Source organism: Macrobrachium rosenbergii, chromosome 3 (assembly GCF_040412425.1).
Source record: "Macrobrachium rosenbergii isolate ZJJX-2024 chromosome 3, ASM4041242v1, whole genome shotgun sequence".
Taxonomy (NCBI): Eukaryota; Metazoa; Arthropoda; class Malacostraca; order Decapoda; family Palaemonidae; genus Macrobrachium; species Macrobrachium rosenbergii.
Genome location: NC_089743.1, coordinates 25098897 through 25122843, shown reverse-complemented (window position 1 = coordinate 25122843; position 23947 = coordinate 25098897). Strand labels below are relative to the sequence as shown.

Here is a 23947-nt window from a genome sequence, read left to right as displayed (position 1 = left end):
GACTGAAATTACCGCACGAAGTGTCTGGTTTTCTGAATTGCGGGAAAACCCAACCAGTAAAGAAGCGTGGGTCATGTCGTCTTGTGAATAGCGAACGGTCTTAGGCATAATAACTGTACAACGTTTTATTACGGTTTCTGCCTGATTTGCGAAAATAATAAGAGTTCATAAAAGCGAAGTCTTAAAATTCCTAGCACACAGAACACTCGGTGTGACCTAACCATGAGAGAGAGAGAGAGAATGCTAACCAACCGCTTCCTTTCTACGCAGCATGACTTGGCACAGCATGACAACATGACTGAACGTTACGCCATCCACTTTCATGGCTCGAATGACAACGATTCTCTTGAAGAGAGGCCAGTTCTGATAGTCTTCCATCACATTCTCTCTGTGATGTAACTAAGTGCAAACAGCCGCGAGCAATGCCTCGACTTCGAAAGTTTCACATAGGTCGGCTACGTATAAAGTATGCATATTAGGGAGCTATACTATTTAGTTTCGAATATTAGTTCAGCTGCAGTTTCTAATAATAAAAATAATGCATTAGGAATAAACCCTTTTCCACTACTCATATTGAGGAAACGCCCACATGGAACAAACCGAAAGACCATTAATTTTGACAGCAAGCTACCAAAACTCAAGCAAATATCAGTATTAATAAAAAAACAAATATCAAATATCAATAAAAAAAAAAAAAAAAAAAATACTGATCATATTGTAAGGGTGGCCCAGAGCGAGTATGTCTACGCTGATGTCAACTTTCCTCATATAAGAAAATGCCTGCTTTGACCCACGCGATTCTGTTATGAAAAATACCTCGGGAATGAATGACTGGATTGAGATGAAATCTGGCGGAAACTCCGAACTAGAGATAAACTTCTGGTGGAGAGCGATGACAACTAAACCTTGTCTAATCTTCAGCGATACCACCACAAGTTAATCTCACTCAAATCCACCCAAGAATTTCAGTGCAAAGCCAGTCACTCAGTGTTTCGTCACTCGCCGGATTCATGTTCACGTAATCCCTCCAACAGAAAAGCAGACAAAAACGAACAGAACAAAAAGCATAACCTCCTTCGAAGCAGTAATAACATTAATGGCTGCATTTTTAATCATTTCTTTCGTAAGCTATCACATGATGCCTCCATTAAAAGGAAATTTAATCGTGCCTCCATTATTTCCGTATAAAGACCCACAAAAACCCTCTTGCCACATGCGAATGAGAGCAAGTGTTAAGTAGGTCTTGAGTATGATCGCAAAAAGGAGGCGGAGGCCGGGAAGGCAAGCTGGGCTCTCTGAGTCATGACCAGTCTGGTGGGCTGCGCAATACCCTCGAAGACCTCACGTCCCTTCTTATGACTCCTCATATCTTGATTGGGGTATAAGAAACAAAACCACAAAATGAGCCTGTTTTAACCAATTACATTAAAATATGCATATAAATAGATTATCTTATCGAGAATTGAATATCTCCAAACTCCCGTTTCTAAAATGACTTCGCTTGCTTTGAGTGCACCAACTCAGTTTTCAAGTACTATGGAAGTGAGACTGAATATAACTAATTTATTCAAAATAGTCTGTTGTTGCTTCAATGTAATGGGTTGCTGACGCTAAGATAAAGAAGAGTTGAAAATATCGCAATAGATATCATGCCTCAATGCACCTCTGATGAATATGATGTGCATCCTGTAAAATTACAGTATTGCTAATTAGCTCAGTACGTTTTACAGATTCTTATCTGATAAAAACTGTAGGCTCTGAGTTAATGCCTCGTATATAATTTCAAGACCTGCAGAGAAAATTTTGAGGATCGACGCTTGTGATAACGATGATTCAGTAGATAAGAGTAAAAATGTCAACAAACACACATCACAGCCTCTCCCAGGATTAAACCCTTCAGTCCTCTCCCCAAGAGGAGCTCCGTCATCAACTGTTTAGTGTAGGCCAAGAAAAGCCCACGATCGCTACCAGCAGGGTCCCGAGAAACTATCCTGAGTCTAAATTAATATGATAAAAAAAGAAAATATGATCTCTACGACGCAAGTGCTTCAAACGAATTGCGGGGACTTTGACGCTGTTCTTGGGAGAAACACTAGACAGATAAGCTAGTGTGAAAACAAACGCTCACTGAATTGAACGGCCATGAAGTTAGCCGATTCTAAATGTTTGTCTCATTCCTTTTTATCTTCGCCCGAGGCTTCATTAATTTGGGCTGGGAATTAATTTTCTTCAAGAGTGTGGTGTGCACTTGAAAGAGGCTTTTGACTATTACACACAAAAAAACATGATAATAGCACGCGTGGAAATCTTGTAAATCCAAAGGAGTACATGTAATTTTGGCACCATGCACCTCCTTCACAGTCAACTCTTTCTATCTTTGTGAGATCAAAATGTATTTTCCATTTTTGGTCCTCAATAAAATACCTGAGCACGACTCACTGTTCAGGGACAAATGAGAGAAAAAAAAAAGCGCAATCCACCGTCAACAGTTTGACAATAAAGTCGAGGAAATTACATTTCACGAAAGCACCAGCATATCAAAAATTCTTAAACAATAACATTAAATTGTTAATTGAAATGGTTTGCAACATGGCAATACAATTAAAACCTTATACGTTTTCGAAATTATGGCAACATTTCAGGCAAAACCTCAAACAGACTATGGCAAAATGACAACACTCGTTTGAGTGCATATCTCTTACAAGGACTCTCAAATACTCAACCCAGAGTAAAGCCTTTCAACAAGCAAAAATCCCCGTGCGTGTGTGTTGTGTCAGCAAAATATCTCATGTAAAGGAAAAAATTAATTGATCAAATTTAGTAGATACTAATATATATATATATATATATATATATATATATATATATATATATATATATATATATATATATATATATATATATATTAGTCATTTTCTCAAAATAATTTCAACTTGTGAAGTTATCTATTCACAGCTTAGCTGGTTTTCGTGCCAGCAAATTGTCAATTCTGAACCGACCTAAGAGAGGACCATTTCGAGCTGCTCTACTGACTATGGCCACTAAGTTTCTTCACGCACTGATGAAAACCTCCTCCTTCCAACTTCCTTGACAGAAGGAATAAAAGGTTCGAAACCCCAATTGCAATAACATGCCAATTTCAAGCCCAAAAAACCTAATTCTCCAAGCGTCGTCTTTTTCAAGTTCATAAGCACAAGCTAACTAAATCACGAAAGCGACAAAATATTAATTTCAGAATGAAAATAAACATAAAGCGCTTTCGAAAACTGAATTTTTCCAGAACAGGAAGCCTTTACAGGCAGACAATTACCGAATCAAATTCTTGACTTAAATCACAAAACTCCTGTACAAAAGGGCCATTGTGAACGTTGTAATCAAAGTGTGCGATAAGGTTGAACCAGAGAATTCCGTAATTGGGGGCTTGTTGAATCTGAGAGGTTCAACTCGGATGAGAAATTTAGCCTACAACGAACTGAAACTTGAAATTTCAAGTAAAACAACATACAAGATGTAATGTAATATATATGTATATATATACATACATATAAATGTATATACATGTATATATATATATACTGTATATATATATATATATATATATATATATATATATATATATATATATATTATATATATATATATATATATATACTGTATATTATATATATATATATATATATATATATATATATATATATATATATATATATATATAATGTAATAATGTATTTACATAAACTCCATTGTACATGATAATAAATATACACATCACATATATTTCCTTGATATCAAGCTTCGAGATTAAGAGATTCTTGATAACACCCCTTATCTTTCCTCCCCCCAGTTCCCTCTCCTCTTTACCTAACAATTCTCTTAGCCTGCGAAACGTACGTTCAATTACCAATACCCAAGAATGGTTCCCGAATGCTCTCAACAATACGTTACTATTGTACGCAAAAGCAATTGTGTGATAATGCCACGTAGTATGTCTGGAAATGGAACGGAATGGAATATAAAATTTCGGCCAAAGGTCCAGCACTGGGACCTATGAGGTCATTCAGCGCTGAAAGGGGAACAGCAAAGAAGGTTTGAAAGTTGTAACAGGAGGAAAACCTCGCAGTTGCACTATGAAACAAAATTGTTAAAAGAGGGTGGAAAGTAAGATGGAAGAAAAAGAATATGAACGGAGGTATAGTAAAAGAAATGACGGGGTAGAAGACAGGGGCCGAGGAGACGCTGTAGAGAACTTTAAGCAATGCCTACAGTGCACCGCATGAGGTGCATTGACGGCACTAACCCCCTACGGGGCACGTATGTCTGCTCCTGCAACTGTATTTCATTGAAACTGCAACCGTTTACATGAATTTGCGGTCATTTTATCAATATATACGTTTAAACAGCCTGAATAAAACTGCCACAAAAACATGCGAAAACAAAAATCAACCATAATTTCACAACTATAAGCAAGTTATTATCTAAATTATTTCTATTTTCCAAAATAAAATAATTTTAATTTCCTAAATCATTATTACCATTTATATATAAACCACAAAACTATGATCACACGTTGGTTAAATTTAAAGTAAAAAAAATTGTAACAAGAAATGCCGCTTCATATGCTAACCCTCACTAACAACAATTACCTTTTGACACTCCAGTGCAAATTAAGCCATAAATTCTTCAGACCTTTTCCCATAAAACTTAAATGTGTCCCATACCACCCATACCCCGCGGCCACCACCATCCTCCCTTGCTGAAACTTTTGGGTGCCGTGAATGGAGTTGAATTAAAAGACGCTACCACATGCCCATCATGGCGTACTGTGCAAGCAATGTTTGAAGACAACGCGTCATCAGCACTGTATGACTCTACCAAGAAACCCAATACTCCCAAGCAAGGACGACACTGACAAGAAAATGTACCGCTGGGACGTCTTCGTTGAAAGGACAAGGCTCTTCAGGATACAAACATGTATCTGTTCCAGTCAGCAGTTGTTTGTGAATGATGAGGTATTTCCTCATCTTAGCCTATCTTAGTGGTGACGTCAGTAGCAAGAAAATTTTTTTTTAAAAGATTATCGTAAATCCCTACAGAGAAATTATTTTGCAATAAACGTTCAATAAAGGGGACGCATTGGCTAGACAATGGGATATGCAGATGTCGATATTTTAAGATATATTCTTTTAATTCTGAACTACGATTTATAGGACCCTTGAACATTTTGATGTTGCTAATGCAATTAACTGACTTCATGCTTAGAAATCAGCAGTCCGATACGGAAGATTACTCATCATCGATATTCATTTAGCAAAGAAAGCAGCGCAGTTTGGAGTCGTTTATTCATTTGTCTTCCCAAGCGAACCAAAGCAGTTCAACAAGGAGACTGTCATTACCTTGAAACCTCACTAACAGGAATCAACGTCTTGTGTCTCACTAATAATAATACAAAATTTTTTTAATGCTGATTCTTACCCTGTGATAACATTAAACTCTCCAGAGTTGTTCATCGATTAAGGATTTTCTAACCTCGCAATGGTGAGGCCACTAACCCCTTGATCCATGGCATCTGCTTTGCGATATATGTTGCAATAAAAGTTGGCAATTACTGTTCGAAACTAACACCTCAGTGTGTGTGTGTGTGTGTGTGTGTGTGTTTGAGAGAGAGAGAGAGAGAGAGAGAGAGAGAGAGAGAGAGAGAGAGAGAGAGAGAGAGAGCAACTCGGTACTAAATATAGAGAGAACAAGGAGGAGCCTCTTTCCATCCTCACAGTTCACAAGGGAAGAACACACGTGTTCTGATGAGGCAATACAGAAGCAACAGCCACTTGCAATCTTTCGAAAAAGATGGACAGGCGCTCATCCATGGTCTACCCCCTAACCCTCTATCTCTCTCTCTCTCAGCTTCGAAAGCTTATTCAAGTGATAGCTTCCCTTTTATGGATCGTTAATCTTGAGGCTTTCAAGTCTCGCTTTCCTAGAAATTATAGACTATACTTACCAATCATGATGGCATAACGACATGAGTAAAATAGGGCATTCATGTGTCCTCAGTGCGTACATACACTGAATGCATACACACACCCATATAGTACTATATATATATATATATATATATATATATATATATATATATATATATATATATATATATATATATATATATATATATATATATATAATCATCAGGGCATGCATCACACCCTACACATTGGGCGTTTAAAATGATGCACGCCAACGGCGTCTGACATGTCTTGTGGTTACTAATCCAAGTACTGACCACACCCAACACAGCGTTGTTCACTGATCAAACCACCAGTGGCACTGCAAAAATATTAATAGTGTTTTAATAAAACCAAATGGGTGTATACAATGTGCGTAAGTGCAACTGCACACCTAATTAGCGTCAGTTTGCTGTCTCAGACAATACACTGTGATGTCTGGATTGCAAAATGCGTGACAATTAATATATGTAAGAATGAAAGCCAATCAGCGATTACAGCACGACGAGTTGCTCCAACATCCGGTTCCTCATTCAGACTGATCTGGTCCTACTGGCGGGGGCGCGTAACTCACGGCCCTTGGCTACTTCATGAGAGCTTGACACGTTTGTCGGGCTGCATAATCTCAGCTAGCCATTACCAGCAATGAAATGTCATCAGTACAGTTGACTTTCCAAGGCACGTCAAAAGGAGTAGGCGCTTACCATCAGAATTAATTATATATATATATATATATATATATATATATATATATATATATATATATATATATATATATATATATATTATATAATATATAATGTCATCGAGTTTCCAAATGGAAGTTGAAGCACATTATGACTGTCGATAACGAGAAACATACTTCTGTTGTTCTAGTTATTACTGATGTTATTCTTGATGATGATGGGCATAATAATATGAGTTCATGGTGCAGTTGGGGATAATAAGTAGGTTAGAAAGTAAGAACGGCAGACCCAGCAATGTGCAGAGATTCGAAATAAACTTATGCAACAGTAGCCCAGATGTAAACGACCTCTACCAAGACCCGGCCTCACATCTGTAAGAGACTGAATCTATTTTGTATGCGCCGTAATGGCGATACTCGTTATGTGACCGTTGCTGTATGTAAAACTTCGACACCCAAATATAGTACAGCTATTCTTATTCCTCACTGTCGAACACCAGTATGATACATCAGTTTACGCATTTCTTCATCTACTGTCATCAGCATTCGCTCTCAAGACGCCGTCCTACTAAATGCACTGAGACGAAAATTATAACAGGAGCAATATTGCGAAGGAGAAGGCAGAGAATTCTAAGATAAGGATCAACAAGTAGCCTTGCAGACAATACAGACAGGAACAGCAACAGCAAATCCACTTCGTGAACAGTTTCCACCCATGGCCGAGGTTTTCACAGCAGTTGACTCATGATCAATCAACCATCACTAACCTTGGTAGAGTGTGACAGACTTAACTTAATAAGAAAGGTTGACAATAAAAATGCTGTATTTTTGGGCATCGAAGAATACTGGACACAACAACGTTGAATGGCCACACACATCAAGACAATTTCCCAAAATTGATTGAAAGAAAGAACATCTGACACTCCTTAAAATGGTTAGTTATTCGTTGCTTTCCTGGTCGAATTCAGATCTACTCGAAAGCAATGATCCGACAACATTGTCCTGGAGTTAGCACTTGCTCAATCTAGTTGTGGCAATTTCATCTCATAACGACATATTCTCTTCCCTGGCCTCGCTCACAACGACGCTGTGAGGCTTTTCTCCTTTATCTCATTTATCGTGAGCATTCCTCTACAACCACAACGCAATCACTTCATGACATGGCGTTTATTCTTAATCATCCCGGGAAATTTAAATCTAAACAGGAGTGAGTTTTTAATTTCCCCTGAGTGAAGGAAACTGAATCATAATATTCGTTGTAACCAGCGACTGACAATACACATGCACAAGGAAACCGAAGCTCGTTACCTCAGTATTCAGTGTTACAGTTGATCCAGTATCTCAAAATAAGAATTGCTTCCAAGATAGCATGCGAAATTTTTTTATTATATTATATAATATATATATATATATATATATATATATATATATATATATATATATATATATATATATATATATATATATATATATATATATTAGTATATAATTTTGCTTGCAAAGATTTTCAAACTATAAACCGACAGAAATGTTTCCCTCAGCCAAATTGTTAGGGTATGCCTTGAAACTGCAAATCATAATATACCAAGGTCTGTAGCAAAACGAGTGATGAAAATTTCTGTTAAATATTTGGCCGGATAATAGATAATGAAAAGGTTATCATTATTAACCGATACAAAATGTTGAGACACAGATCTCAGCTCTCATGGACTGGTTTCAAGCACCTTATAAATTATATCTATTTCTATGTACAGTAGATGTGTGTACGTGATTTAAAATGAAAAACTCAACAAATAGAATTCTGTCCGCATAAATCTCCTATTTATTGCCTTCTTGGTAAGGTCTTGAGGCCAGGAAATGTTTAGTGAAAATTAAGAAACACTCAGAAACTGCCATCAATATACAATTATCGAATACCTGACAAGTTTGGCTACAAAATTCCATTCTTTTAATCTCGCTGGCACAGAGAGAGAGAGAGAGAGAGAGAGAGAGAGAGAGAGAGAGAGAGAGAGAGAGAGAGAGAGAGACCTACGACAACTGCAACCACTTGCAACCGCAATTGGAAGCTTATTGCAACTTACCTGTAAGGTAAGCAACCTTATAGCTCCAACAAGTAAGAAAAGGACTTTCTGTACAGGAAATGCCCGGAAACACTAAACCATCCCCACAAATTCATCTCCCCCTTCCCACTCCGAAGACCCCTTTACTCATTAGGCAGTCTTCAGTGACCACAACAAAAGAATACATTAAGAGCAACTTAAGAAAATTTAACTGAAAGACAAAGATGAGTTGCTCAACGCTATTTTTCTCCTTGCACATGCAGACTCTCGTACGCTGGTTTTTATGTGAATAATCTCATAGGGATAACCGGTGAAAACACTTACAGGTCAATCAGTCCTTCATGCTTTTCAGGTCAGGTTCTTATTTCGGTTACTTAAATCTTTACCTGCTGTTATCCGTGTTGTGGCATAACTGGCCATCATTCAGAGCCATTTTTTCTCGCGAATGTGACACGAGGGGAACTGACAGACCATATAATTACGACGAGCGCAAAAACTGGCGAGACCTTTAAAGCAACTTTTTAGTCAGACGGATCCAATAAAACTCAAAGGACCAAGCCTTATGTTCCACATCAAAAACTGTCATGAACGTCTGAAGATACAATCACACGGTCCGAAAACTATATGCCTAATCGACGCTCTCAAGGTGAAGTGTGAAAATAACTTTCAGGAAACTGGGGCAGGATAACTGTGCCGAAACTGTCCACCCTTAGCCTTGGTAAGAGAGCATAGCATCCATTATCCACCACAGAGAGAGAGAGAGAGAGAGAATGTGTTCGTCAACTAACATTTTTTTAAATACAGGTCTATTTGAAAAACGATTCTAAATTCTTTATCAAGTTGCATAAGATCAACAGAACACGATAAGAAAAGGAGTGAGACGAACAGCCCCACAGCAACGTTACCACATCCGGAAAGGAGGGGCCGACATGAAATGAAGTGCCTTATTTTGCCCACTAATGGTTCTCCCTCGCTGGACCTTGACCTAACACTATGATCCTGGGGCCAAAATTCCAAAATTTGAGTTTTAAATCATGATCGTCAACAAAGAATTTGCTATAATTTTTCATATATTCTGATCACAAAACAACCACGAAATACCGAAAATCCAGTATAAGTCAGAGTGTGCTGGTAATATCATACGAACAACAAATAAATATCCCGATTCATACTTATCTTTTAAGGGAAATACAAGATTGTAACAAACCACGCATTATACGTAAAGTCGCATTATACGTAAAGTTGCAAACCTAAGTGAAGTCCGATAACTAATGGGAAATATAAATGTGTCGGGTCTTTAAAATGTTGTAGCCTAAGACTACACACTCGTCTCTATGATATTAAAGATAACCATGCGGGACGCGCAAAGAATGCATATTTGGCTATTCTCAAATGTTTCTCATTAAAATATTAAAACATGAGAAAACTACTAAGAGAAAGAAATACAAACAAGAATTTGTATATATACAGTATATATATATATATATATATATATATATATATATATATATATATATATATATATATATATATATATATATATTATATATATATAAACAAGAATTTGTGTATATGTTATATATATATATATATATATATATATATATATATATATATATATATATATATATATATATATATATATGAATCTGCACATACAAATTTAGGATAATTTGCCTGAGGCTAACCGGAACAGCCCAAGGCAAAACCAATACAAAGAGCGGTTCGCGTGACGGAACAGAAGTTCTCCTTAGGAAATAACTTGAAGCGATTTCATCAGAAAATGAGCACTAGGAACTAAGTTACGTAGCAGTCATTCTCTGACAAACTTAAAACTTTTCGCATAGACCAAGGGCACTGTCTTATTATAATTCATAATACTGATAAACAACATCATACAAACGTGTTTATTTACTTATTTCTCCATATCTTGACATGTCCCGAGGAATGAGGCAGCTGGCACCATCCCCCATCCCCTTTTTTTTTTAATTCAAGCTGGCGCTGGCACTCATACCAAAGTGGATCGACTGGTGGGGGTGGAGGGGACAGGGCTTGAACCACGGACCAGACACACACATATATATTATATATATAATACATAAATAAATATATATATATATATATATATATATATATATATATATATATATATATATATATATACTATATATATATAATATATAATATATACATATATATATATATATATATATATATATATATATATATATATATATATATATATATATATATATATATATATATATATATCTCACATTTACAAGTACTTAAAGGTCTCTCTAATTTCCGTCCAGGCCTACCAGATATACGTTAACTCAGAAAGAACAGAGCAATGTCTTTAGTTCCTTGTATAATTAGGCTAACACATGCTGATCTGAATCTCCATTTAATTAGTGAACATCCACCCATTCCTTTTCACCACATCCACACTGACCAACCCATGAATTTCTTGCGACTCTTCTGTTTTCAGTCCTCTGAAAACAAAAGAAGTGAGGCTGTTATAATTTAATCGGCCAATCATACCCGTTTCTCTCTTTCCCATATTTCTCAAGCTTTGACAGGAAATGGAAAGGACAAAACTTATTTTTGCTAGTGCGACGACGAACTTGAGAAATAGCCGTCACTAAATTTTGTCAGCGGTTTTATTCTAACCCACAAAGGTCAAGGTGAAAGGAAAGCTTGAGCAAGATCCCGGCTTCAGATCACACTTCGAAGTGTACACATTCAACCCGAGCGCTTCCCTCTCACCCTTCAGTCTCCCAAAATCCCTCGAGGCCCTTCCTATCCTCCAGCGGGACAGGGGCGAGGCCTTCCTTTTCACATGCAGTCGGCATTTCCACCCGCCCCAGGTTCAAATGCCCTGTTAACCTTTATGCCTTAGCAATTTATGTCCTCGGAAAGGTTATTTCCACCATTTTTATCCCTGAACTTCCCACGGTCAATATGATCAACGCTACCTGCAGTTCACTCCAGGGTGGTTTTTTTTTTTCGGAGTATGGGGAGAGGGATACGGAATGTTCACGGGTGAGATTCGGCAAGGGATGTTTAAGAGGATCCCCAAAGGATGGGACATTTGAGGGGGCTCCAAGGACATCACTAGTTTTGGGTCCCCTGCTTAAATGACTGATTGAAGATGCTCCCAAGAGGGACTTTTTTTGTGGGAGTGGGGGCGTTCAAATGAAGTGTAGAAGCGGGTACAGAAAGCAGAGAAGCGCACTATTCCTGAGTGGAAAGAATCAAGCTTAAGAAAAAATAACATAGAAAAAGAAAAATTGCCGCGAGTATGACCTTAGAAAAATATAATCTCATATTTCATTACAATATTACAATATCCACGCAAACTATGAGCACTAATATTTGAGATATCATATTCTGCAAACACTTTCACCATCAAGGCCGCCTCGTTTGCCATTACCCTACATACTAAAGCACTCGACGCGAATTGTTACTACGAGAAACGCCACGACCCTTCTACAAGACCATAAGAGAGACACAAGAGAGGAAGAAAAGAAAAGCTGACCGACCCTTCAAAGGACCAGTTTTTGTCAAACCCAAAAGTCACTCTACCGACCCACATTCTCTCTCTCTCTCTCTCTCTCTCTCTCTGAAAATCTGATTCCTATAATCGAACAAGAAAATAATGAAACACTGAAGCTACTTGTTCCAGGTGTTTACTAGCCTGAAATTAGCCATGCATAATGAACATATATGAGAATACATATACAGTATATATATATATATTTATTAAATCATATATAATATTTAACGTCAGGGTCGAGCGGAGAAAGCACACGAGCGAGGTCCCTTCTCCTACCTAAGAGAAAACATACGACTTGCGAGTATTTCTGCTTGAAACCAAAACCCAGGTCGTGTTCGGAGACGCGAAGGTGAAGGCGAAAATCGTGCAGGAGAAACCACAAGGGCACTTTGAAGCAGAAACGAAAAAAAAAAAAAAAACCTTTCAGTCTCATCCAGGAAACTCCCGGACATATATATTAGTATTTTACGATGTAAGGAAAGGCTCCTTTAAAGACAAATACAGTTATCAAGTCGAATTCACATTACCTTCGGTTCTGATGCATCAAGACTACGAATGTCGTTATTTAACCATAGAGAAGTTCTCCACGAGGTGGGAGGAGCTTCTGTATACACTCTCAATGTTAAAATAAAGTTAGTTTGCTTATTTTGACTTCTCTGACAAGATGGTATGAATACTTAAAACGTTGAACTTTGTATAGATAACGAGAGGGCAACTCACATGAAAATTCATTAGGTAAATGGACTAGCACAGATTCCCATTACTTATCATTATTCACGATGCACGCACATTCATAATGGCGTAAGGCAGAAGTCCTTCCACTTGCTGAGAAAGCTTCCACAGAGTGGAATGCCCTGCACCTTAAAGAAAAAACACGACAGAAGAAATGACAAGAACTTTACACTTTATCTAGAATTGTACATGAATGATTACAAATAAGCCCCTCTCCTGTGCAATTCGGATAAAGACAAGAACTAAAGGAGTTTATCTTCTCGCCCCAAAACCTCCCCAATATTCCTTGGTGTACGCCTTCATTACATTACCCGCTGTGGTTTTCAGTTTCCGCTCCCAGAATGCCTACCCACTAGGACAAAGGATGGAGGAGGAGGAGGAGGAGGAGGAGGAGTTGGAGGGAGGGGAAGGAGGAGGAGGAGGGGAGGAGGAGGAAGGGGGGGGAGGGGCAGAAATGAAGGGAGGGGTAGGAGAAACAGGAGAGGGACAAGAATAATGGAAGGACTTGATTGATATGCCCCTCTTCAGCTCAACCGGAACTAGGATTTCGGGAAGAATGTGGACGTGACGAATGTCGAATTAGCAAAAAAAAATATTAATTATTGATAACTCTGCAACAGTATTTAAGTCCGTCCGTTATGGGCAAATGCCTTTAGAGGTGATACTCAGGAAAAAGTGGCCCACACAAAATATATAGATATATATAATATATCTATATATGCATAATATGTGTGTGCGTGCCTGTGTTTCTCTTTTTGCGTAAAAAAATGTGCGGGATTTCCTTCATTTCAAAGGAAAGATTTTTCAGAAAATTTTCTGGGAGAACTTTTTGAAATTAAGTATGCGAATCAGGCATCCATCCATTATCTGTTGCTCACCTGGAACCTATAAAAATCTATGACAATTAGGCTATACGAATTCATCAAACCTAGAACTCAAGCTTTCAGCATTACCAAATGAATAACAGGTCAGTGCTCTCATTCTTCTGTGACTCGATGAGAGAGAGAGAGAGAGAGAGAGAGAGAGAGAGAGAGAGAGAGAGAGAGAGAGAGAGAGAGAGAGAGAAATTTAAATATTCACGAAATTCATCGAGTGGACACCCAACTCCCAGCCACTCTCAGCGCCTATATTCTTTCAGAATTCGAGGCAATCATCTCGTGCCCACGAGCGAGAGGCATTTCCCGTTCGGAAGTCGAACCTCGATGGTCAGCCGGATCGCTCCATTCCCTTCAACATGCAAGAAAGGTTTTAACACGATCCCGTGGCTTGGGATGAAATCATATATTAAAGAACTACCTGAATATTCATCATCACAAAAAAAAAATAAAGTGCATGACTCAATGACCCGATCAAACTGGAACTCTTCATTATTATTACTAACCCAATTAGTTGATTTTACTCCAAAGGTAAAAAAAAAAAAAACTTGAAACTGGTCAAACGTCTCATCATGTAATGTCTGAATGTTATTACAAGGATCCTGGAAACTGTTCCTGAACACCTACAATGGCTTATCCAAAGTTGAAGTCAGTCTCATACCACCGGATGGGGCTGGGGACGTGTCTCGTAGAGAAACGTGGATACTAGGACGCAAAATACAGCACAAAAAGCCATGCATGCACACGGAGGAATTACTATTTAGCCAAGTATAGAGGCAACTTTCGAACGTATGACCTCTGCATGTATTTAAAAATCTTACCATAAACAAGATGAACCTAGAAAGCACAATACTGTAAAATAATACTAAATCTATGTAAATCAGCAAGTAAAAACTACTGTACCTTGAGGACACGAGCCTCCAAGGTCACGGTGACAAAAAGTTACATAAAAGAAAGCCTCCTAAAACTGATATAACTTGAAGGGTTTCGAGGCAAGGATAAGTATTTGTAGCTCCAATAAAAATTCTAAAGGAAAAAAAAATTCCACCCGTAGTAACTGGTCACTTATCTTAACACTCCGTTTCCTTCTAGTTTCGTCACTAATAATCAACGATGTTGCCAAACCGAACCAAAGAGATCCCTTAACTGTGAATATTAGACATAAAATCAATAGAATGCATCAAGCACTGATAAAGGCTTCCATTTATTTTTCTGCGTCAACAGACTGTTAAAAAGATTCACCGGGCCGCACAATCCCAGCAAAACAGACTGGCACTATAAATTTGCTAAGAGATGGCCTGACGGGTGTTACTATAGTAGGATGCCCGACAAAATTATGAATTCTGCGTACGCTCAAGGGAAACATGACAAAAAGGGAACCCATTTAAAAAAATCCATTAAAAAGTGGTAGTTGGGCTTATACAATGACCCTGGAGCTGTGCCTTAAAACGAAAAAATATCATATAATTCACATTCCCACATAATACAATAATATTTACGAACCAATATTAACAGCAAGAATTTATGACTATTTTCCCTAATAGTAAAAATAGTGAACAATACTTTAGTAAAGAGGCAAAATTATCATTTAGGTGCACGTCTCAAATTACGTGATACCTCTTTCTGACAGCATTCAAATCACAGCCTGTTCCCAAAATTTAACCCCAACCTGTTACCAAATCCTCTCTCTTCTCTCTCTGTTCTCCAAACCTCTCTCTCTATATATATATATATATATATATATATATATATATATATCATATATATATATATATATATATATATATATAATATATATATATATATATATATATATATATATATATATATATATATATGTGTGTGTGTGTGTGTGTGTGTATGCAAAGTTCATAAATATATGTGTGTGTGTATTACAGGACTCCTAATGGTAAAGTGACAGGGAAGTAGGTAATTATATGCTGCTGCCTGAAAAATCTACTAAGCCTCTCCTGACCTACACAATTAAGTAAGTAGTAGTTAACTGAGTGTGGTTAGTGGTAGCCGTGGTGGAGAAGACCTGGGGAGAGCAATTTCGTCCCAAAAAGAAATGCTGAGAAACACAAGTTAAATCCATTCAGCGACGACCACTCATCGAAATGCATGCTCATTATTGCGCATTGTGTACTCCGTCGTGTACGCATAAAAGGCAAGTCAACTTGTAAATAATCCCAAAATCCCCAAGAAAGAACCGCGAATGAAGTTAAGAAAAAGTACAGCGAAAAATGAGAAAGTTTGATACCGCTGGTAAACCTACAGAGCGAAGAAGTTTTAAAAAGATTTCAGCCGAGGTTAAGAACGGAGGAAAAAAAAAATAAGTCTCTTAGGAAACCCTTCTCTGAAGGTCACCGTAATTCTCTGCTACACATGACCTACATATTAGTAGTTGGAGTCTGGAGAGATTTATCATCATTTCTCCCCCTCCTCCTCCTCCTCTTCCTCTCTACTACTACTACTATGATTCTCGTTGCTTTTCGGCACTGGCTGTTGTTATCATCATCTTTATTACAGTTACAACTACAGTACAATAGCTACCTCTTCCGTTCCCGCTCAATTACCTTAAACGCCTGTACTTTGCAGTCTATTATATAAACGAGACAGATAAGGCAAAGCCGATAACGATAAGATAAAACAAAGACAGAAGTACACCACTTGACACGTTTACTGGCTGAAACAATTTACGATTGTGTGTTCCAAAACTGTGTAAGAAAATGTACCAAGTACAATTTTACAAAACCTTGACAAAAAGTGCCGATTACATCAACTGTAAAAAGTCCAACAACGAATTTGAACAAACCATCAGTAAACAATCTGATGCATTAAATTGTGCAATAAAAACAATAAATAAATAAAAAGGAAAGAAAGGCACGTGTGATTCACAAGGCCCCAGGCACCCCAAACCAGAAACAAAAATTACATCTCCAAGAAAGCAATCTCGAACATCACGCAGCATTGTAACCCGAGATTTAACGAACTCTATTTTTACACTCCTCTTTCCTATTACCTTTCGGATGCAATGGGCAACAGCCCTCTTCACAGTCTTCTCTTATTTCTTTCAGCTCACTTCCCTCCGGAGATGTGAAATGCGAACGGACCTGCATAAGATTTTTCCTTACTTTATCAGTCGTCGTAACACTCACGGTACTCGTCATAATTACAACTTGGAAATGGATCCCCAATTACAGCCATTATCAATAACTTAATTTTCATACGATCAGTGGGTTGTTGCAACTCCCCCCCCCCCAACACAGATTCATTTAATTATAGCCAATAGGAAGATTACCATCACTTAGGCTATGATTTCTCCCAAAGTCTGAAAAGATGCACCTAACTACACCTTTCACATAATCTCAGCAGTTTCCTGGAAATTAAGACCCAAAATACGTTTCTTGTTGAATACAGTTTACATCTCGGTAAATTGACTTCTAAGGAGTACTTTAATATCACAGGAATAATAAACATCACATTTACTCATCATTATAAACGTTTTACATCAGGTTTACCAGTAAGAGTTCAGGTGTGAAATGACATTGTTATTGATGTTCATTAATATTATATATATATATATATATATATATATATATATATATATATATATATATATATATATATATATATACTATATATATATATATATATATTTATATATATATACATATTATATACTATATATATATATATATATATATATATATATATATATATATATATATATATATATATATATATATATATATATATATATAAAATTAAATTAAACGATAGCAGTTATACTAACATGACATAATAATTGTAACTATATAACACTGTCAACGATATTCAAAACATCTGTAGGCCCATGACCAACGACACCAACTTCAATCCTGACAGGAAGAAACCTCCTGAACATATAATTAATTATATTCCCGAAAGCGAACGAAAATAGTGGTAGAGGTCTCAACCCGTCGGGTGTGAGAATTTCCACGCAAATATTACCACACGCTTCGGTAACCTTTAATATCACCTCTATCAACTTCCAACAACTAAATTAAAACCCTCACTCAAACTTCCAGATCATTATTAAAGCCATAAATCTCTAATCATCCCCCTGCCACCTCTGACCTCTCCCATTTCACCTAATTTCACTTCCTTGGAAATTAGACAAGAATAAATACTGAACAAAATTTACATGATAAATTTCTTTTCTACCCCCTTGGTTACATAACTCAACACAACCTGAAGAGGACTAGCCCATACAACCCTAAAAGGTATTTACCACAAGCCGAAATCCACCAACACCGACAAAATCAACTACTAGTATTGCATAAGAATTTGACAATCCCGTTTTCTGTTGCTCAACACTTGTACCTTGTTCTCGTTTTCTATTGCTCAACACCACTGCCCGCGACTTCCTAGGGTTAAAGGCAACTTAATACCGGAAAATCTTTCAACACGGTACTATTCCCTAAGACAAATGTTTGGGTCCAAAATTTTTTAATAATCTATCTATATCTTTATACACACACACGTGTACATATATATATGTGTATATTTATATATATTTAACAAATTTGTGTGAACAGACTGATTATTCAGAAGTATCCAACTCCAACTTTTGTCACTAGGAATGGAACCGTGTTGAAGGATTATCACATATCAAAGAAATGTATAAAAAAATAATTCCACACTTGGGCATGACGTGGCAAATTCCTCCTTCCAACGACCACCACACCAACGCAACGCGCATCACCTTTTCTTCTCCTTTTATTCATCCTCTAAATGTTTGAAATTTTTATAACTGCCAATAACTAAATAAATATATACCAGAGAGAAGGTCCACCGTGCTGGGGGGGGGGAGGGAATACGATAATATCTGATATATAAAATAACGTATCAAAACATACTCTTGTACATCAAGTGAAGCACGGAGTGGAATGAACAACCTTTCCCAAAGTGCATTGCGCAGTTCCAGAGGGGTGGTACCTTCTGGAAAAATCCTCTCAAGGAAACCGCTGCACTTCATGTTCAAGAGTGTGTGTTTTGATGTTTAATATGAAGTGTTTGGGGTTTGATAAGCTGCTGATGCGCCTTCATTATGTCTATAAAGGGGCGTATGTTAAGTTTATTGGGTACCGTTAATCCAGGCTCGACAGTTTAAGTATGATGTGACAGAGACCGTTAATTTTGGTATATATGTACTGTATATGTATGCGATATAGGCTATATATATATTGTGTGTGCGTGTGTGTATAAATTTTATATATAAACGTATATACAGTATATACAAATATAAATTTAGTAAATTTGTGTTTTAGTGGACTAAAACTTTTCCTACCTAACGGCCGCCATCGTTCAATCGTTAATGATACTTACGTGTTAGACTGTTACTATATTATTATTAATAACTGTATTCAAGTGCAAACGCTCTTTATAAAGATGTTGATTAAGAGGAGCATGGTGACAAGTTGATGTATATGTAATTAATTCCTATTTTATATAATTTTTGGGATGAAAGGAACAGCCATTAATTATTTACACAATAACAGCTGGACGAATAAGTAACGTTAGCGACTGAATAATCACAGCCTTGAAGTAGGCAAGAGTTCTAATTCTCTGAAGCACAAGTTCATTAAAGATTTCTAAGAACTGAAAGTCGGAGATGTCCAGTCGGCTTCATGAATTTCGACACATCACGGCATGCTAAGGAAACATCTGGCAACCCTAAAATGATGTCGTTACTTAATACTGCTACTAAACAATACATTGCAATTATGAAGATATGTTTTCGTTACGTATTTACACGACTGTTTAGCGACTCTGTTTTACAGACAGTGTTGCCAACATCTCGTTTGCTGAACACACACACGGGGATTATTACCAGCTGAATTATGGAGTTGCTAGCATGTCTCCGTATCTTGTCTGGAAGCGTAAAGAAATTCATGAAGCCTATACTGTATACCTGTATGGCTGAGGGCTACTTTAATATTTCATAATCGAACCTCCCATGCAATACAGTGTTTACCTTAAAAGGATAACAACGCAACTCCCATGGAGATCGAGTTTACCTATCTCATTCTTACTCTGTGATGCCGCATAAATTTGTTTCTGAAGAACTAAAATTCTACAATTAAACTATAAGCATATGCTTGGAGTATATTCACTTTTGTCTATACTACATTCACACAAGAAACACTTTTATTACAAGCCAAGCTGCAACACTAGTTGGGATGCGGAATACTATGAAAGAGGAATAAAATAAAATTAAGAAAAGTAGCTCTAATATAAATGTCAAGGGCAAAATAAACTTTGGCGTATTACTAGTGTCAGCCTGTTAAAACAAAAAACCATTTGGTCCAGGTTTGAAATTCCCAACTTACTACGCTTCAACTGCAGGATTATACGTACTGTAGATCATTTTGAAAACTGGTCACAGAAATAATAAAGGGGATCTTTCCTAGATAGTGACCCCCAAAAGTATCCACCTTTGCGGCGTGTTTACTGTAGTACAAGCCCGTTGGGGATGACCGTAAAAACATAAAGCAAAAGACTGTAAATATCATAAAGATAATGACCCCAAAGAAATATTAGTCCTAGACAACGACCTCCGAACTTTGCAGAGGTTACTATCTAGGAAAGATCCAATAAAACTTCTAGAGAACACTGTGCGGTACCGAAATTTACGGAAGAAAAGACAAGACTGTTGGAATTAACTGCATACCCAGGAGAATGTGTGGTAGACGACACAATCTGGCAAGATCTGAATGCAAAGGATGATTAGATTTATGAAACATCTTACACAATTTGCACACTGAACAATGGTACCATAAATCGATATCAGGGGCAGGGACAAGAAATTTAACAGAAATCAAGTTTTGGTCAAACAATTTTCAATGTGATACGCACTGCATATAAAATGTGAGCGTCAATCTTACTAGAGAAGGTATCCAATCGAGTTACTTTTCTGCAGCCCTGGCCTGAAAAAGAAGGGAGAAGGAAGGAGGGAGAAGGAAGGAGCGAGACGTGTGCCCGAAGGAAAAAACAGCTGCTCCTTCGATGATGTGGGATAGGACGAAACAGGCCAAGGGGAACCGGGGAGGTTATTTGCATGCAACACGCCTTTTTAACAATCGATGCCGAGGGCACCACAATACACGTCTACATCGTCAGGACACATACCACAATTCAAGGATGTTGCGAGGAGTAAGAATCTCCCCCAACCAACCCACGGCAGAAACACATCCCATATATTGCACAATAAATCACAGGGCCATTGCGCAATCAAAACGATATTAAAAGGAAGCCCATTACTCAACAGTTTCGTCAGCAAGCAATCATCACCCCGCCGAAGCAATGGATCGAATTGACGGTCGTTAGCGTTCAATTAGCAACAGAGAAAATACTTCAGCTAAAAAAATATAAGCCTTTACAACATCTGGCATGTTACGATAGTCGTCCGCTCATATTCCCACAGTGTCTTTTCATCTATAATTTAACTCGTTTTCCTTTGCAATATCAAAATGAGATAAATAAAATTCATCTATAAAAATGTAAAACCAGTTACGGTTTTGCAACCCTGATGTCATACACTCAAACCTTTTTTTAGCCATGGTCATGTGACAACAAGCACTGTTTCTTAAACAACTAGTGTTTCAACAATTCTCAGGCTAATCTTTAATTTTTTATATCCTTTTTTAAATTCTCCTTTCAAAACATAAACCGAACAATTTCAAAATTATGACTAGCTTTCCGCACACATACATATATATATATATATATATATATATATATATATATATATATATATATATATATATATATATATATATATATATATATATATATATATATATATTGTATATATTTATATATATATATGTATTTTTATATATATATATATATATATATATATATATATATATATATATATATATATATATATATATATATATATATATATATATAAATATAATGTACCCGGTAGGTGAGTACTTATGGCAATCAACTCTGGTGACAGAAAACCATGGTTCAAGTCCTAAGTAAGGATGAGACTATATAAACCAGTCCAGTTGAAGCCCATTAAGGCAGCGAATTGTGCACCTGTTATTCGCGATGGTCGATTGTAGTGGATAACGACCAAGACTAAGATGGGCACCATCAGAGCACTTGCGGGGAAATGATAAGGCAAGAAATTATGGGGTAACACCTTCCAAGGCAAAAGGCTTTCAGGTGATAGAAATTATGTACATACAATGTACTTAAATATTTTGTGAGAGCAAACTCGTTCAAATACGGACCTGTTTCATTAAGGTTTTTACTGAAACAAAATCAGGCAGAATTTAATGCCTGAAGCTTTGACTACCCAATCACATTAGAAATTTCTCCTCCCACAGGTACTCTTCTACCGCTATGAACACCAAACCAGACTCTGTAACCAATCCACCTGCGCGTTCCACAACTCACCTACCCACACCTTCTCTAACTCCCCCTTGACCGCCTTATCAGGACAGCCAATCTCTTGTCACTCACTGCCTTCGTCACTCTCTCGTTCTGCAGTAGTGGCAATCTGTTCCGATTACTATTAAATCTGACTATGAAAAACAACACTAAGTTTAAACACCTTGATTGGTTTTGAAGAACAGTTCTCTAGTCTTGACACTTCTCCCGTTCCGGCAACCAAAGAATCTTCTACACAGGCCACTAGTGCAACCCTTGAGAGAGAGAGAGAGAGAGAGAGAGAGAGAGAGAGAGAGAGAGAGAGAGAGAGAGAGCATAATCCCACCCTAAAGAATGTTAGGGACAAAACGGGCCAAGGAGGGCTAAGCGAGGGCTATAAGTCGAACTCCCCCTGAATGAATGCACAAAACGCACGACCCTAAACACTTCCTCCATTCTCAGCTAACGGAAACGTTAAAATAATATCCAGACACCTGTTTTTGTCGGCATGTATAAAAACGTAAATAAAATCACCTGATGGGGGGCTCTCCATAAACAACGACTATTAGTTCGTCCCCTAGAATATTGCCTCATAACTTTCAAAAATGAATATCATAAGGTTCACATGTGATCCGTGACCTTAGGTCGCTTTCAAAAACAACGATGATCCTCTCAAGAACACTGTCTTTAGAAAAACACCCTGTAAAGAACATCAACAGGCACATAAACAAGGCAGGAGAAGAAACACGTATGAACAGAAACGAAGAGAGACTAACAGGACAGCAAAATGGTACAACAAGACATGACTGGGAGGGAGCAAAAGCGTCCATAGTAGACAACATTTTACAGCAAATGGGGAAAAGATGCGACAGTGCGGCTACGATGGCAGAGGCCAAGCAAAAAAGTGATGATAAAAACAGATGGAAAAGATGGGAGTGAGGATAAGCATATGCAAGACAGGGTAAGAAAAAAAAAAGGGGGGGAGGGGCATAAATACAGTATAGGATACAGAAATCAACCCAATAATCACTAAAACATCCAGCTACTGTGGTGATGATGATAATGACGATACGGATGATGACGATGATGATGATGACACGGAAAGCGGAGAATATAAATGGTCTTTTTAAACTAGACTGAATGAAAGACTTCCCCTACTTGAGCAACAAGTGTGCGCGCGCCCGCGAGCCACCGAACCATCTAGCTACAACTGCCTCCACTTGCTGTACCCATTATATAATGTTTCAAGGCCAAGGAGCCTAAGTAGGTGGGTGGACTCATGAATGCCCAAAACACATGAATATATTCAATTCTTATTAATTTTTTGCCACTAAGTTGGAAAATCAAAATAGAAAGTCACACTAGTATGCTAGTCTACAGTCCTTGGTTGCCAATCAAAACGAAACTTCTAATTCGTCTAGTCTGACAATCTCATCCTTTATCAAGAGGGTTATGCAATCCAGTTCCTTTCTCCCTCACTCGTTGAGGAGTTAATGCAACACCGTACTCAACACCCCAGGGCCCCTTCCCCTAATAGAGACAATAAACTTCGCATGAATATTGCTCCAGGCTGAGAGAGAGAGAGAGAGAGAGAGAGAGAGAGAGAG

General features: G+C 37.4%; 1 protein-coding gene across 5 annotated transcripts in view; it reads right to left on the bottom strand.

Moving 5' to 3' along the window:
* The window catches only part of LOC136853418 (enolase-phosphatase E1-like), a 150977-nt gene that overhangs the window by 32094 nt on the left and 94936 nt on the right, over positions 1 to 23947 (bottom strand). The gene's annotated exons all lie outside the window — the stretch shown is intronic.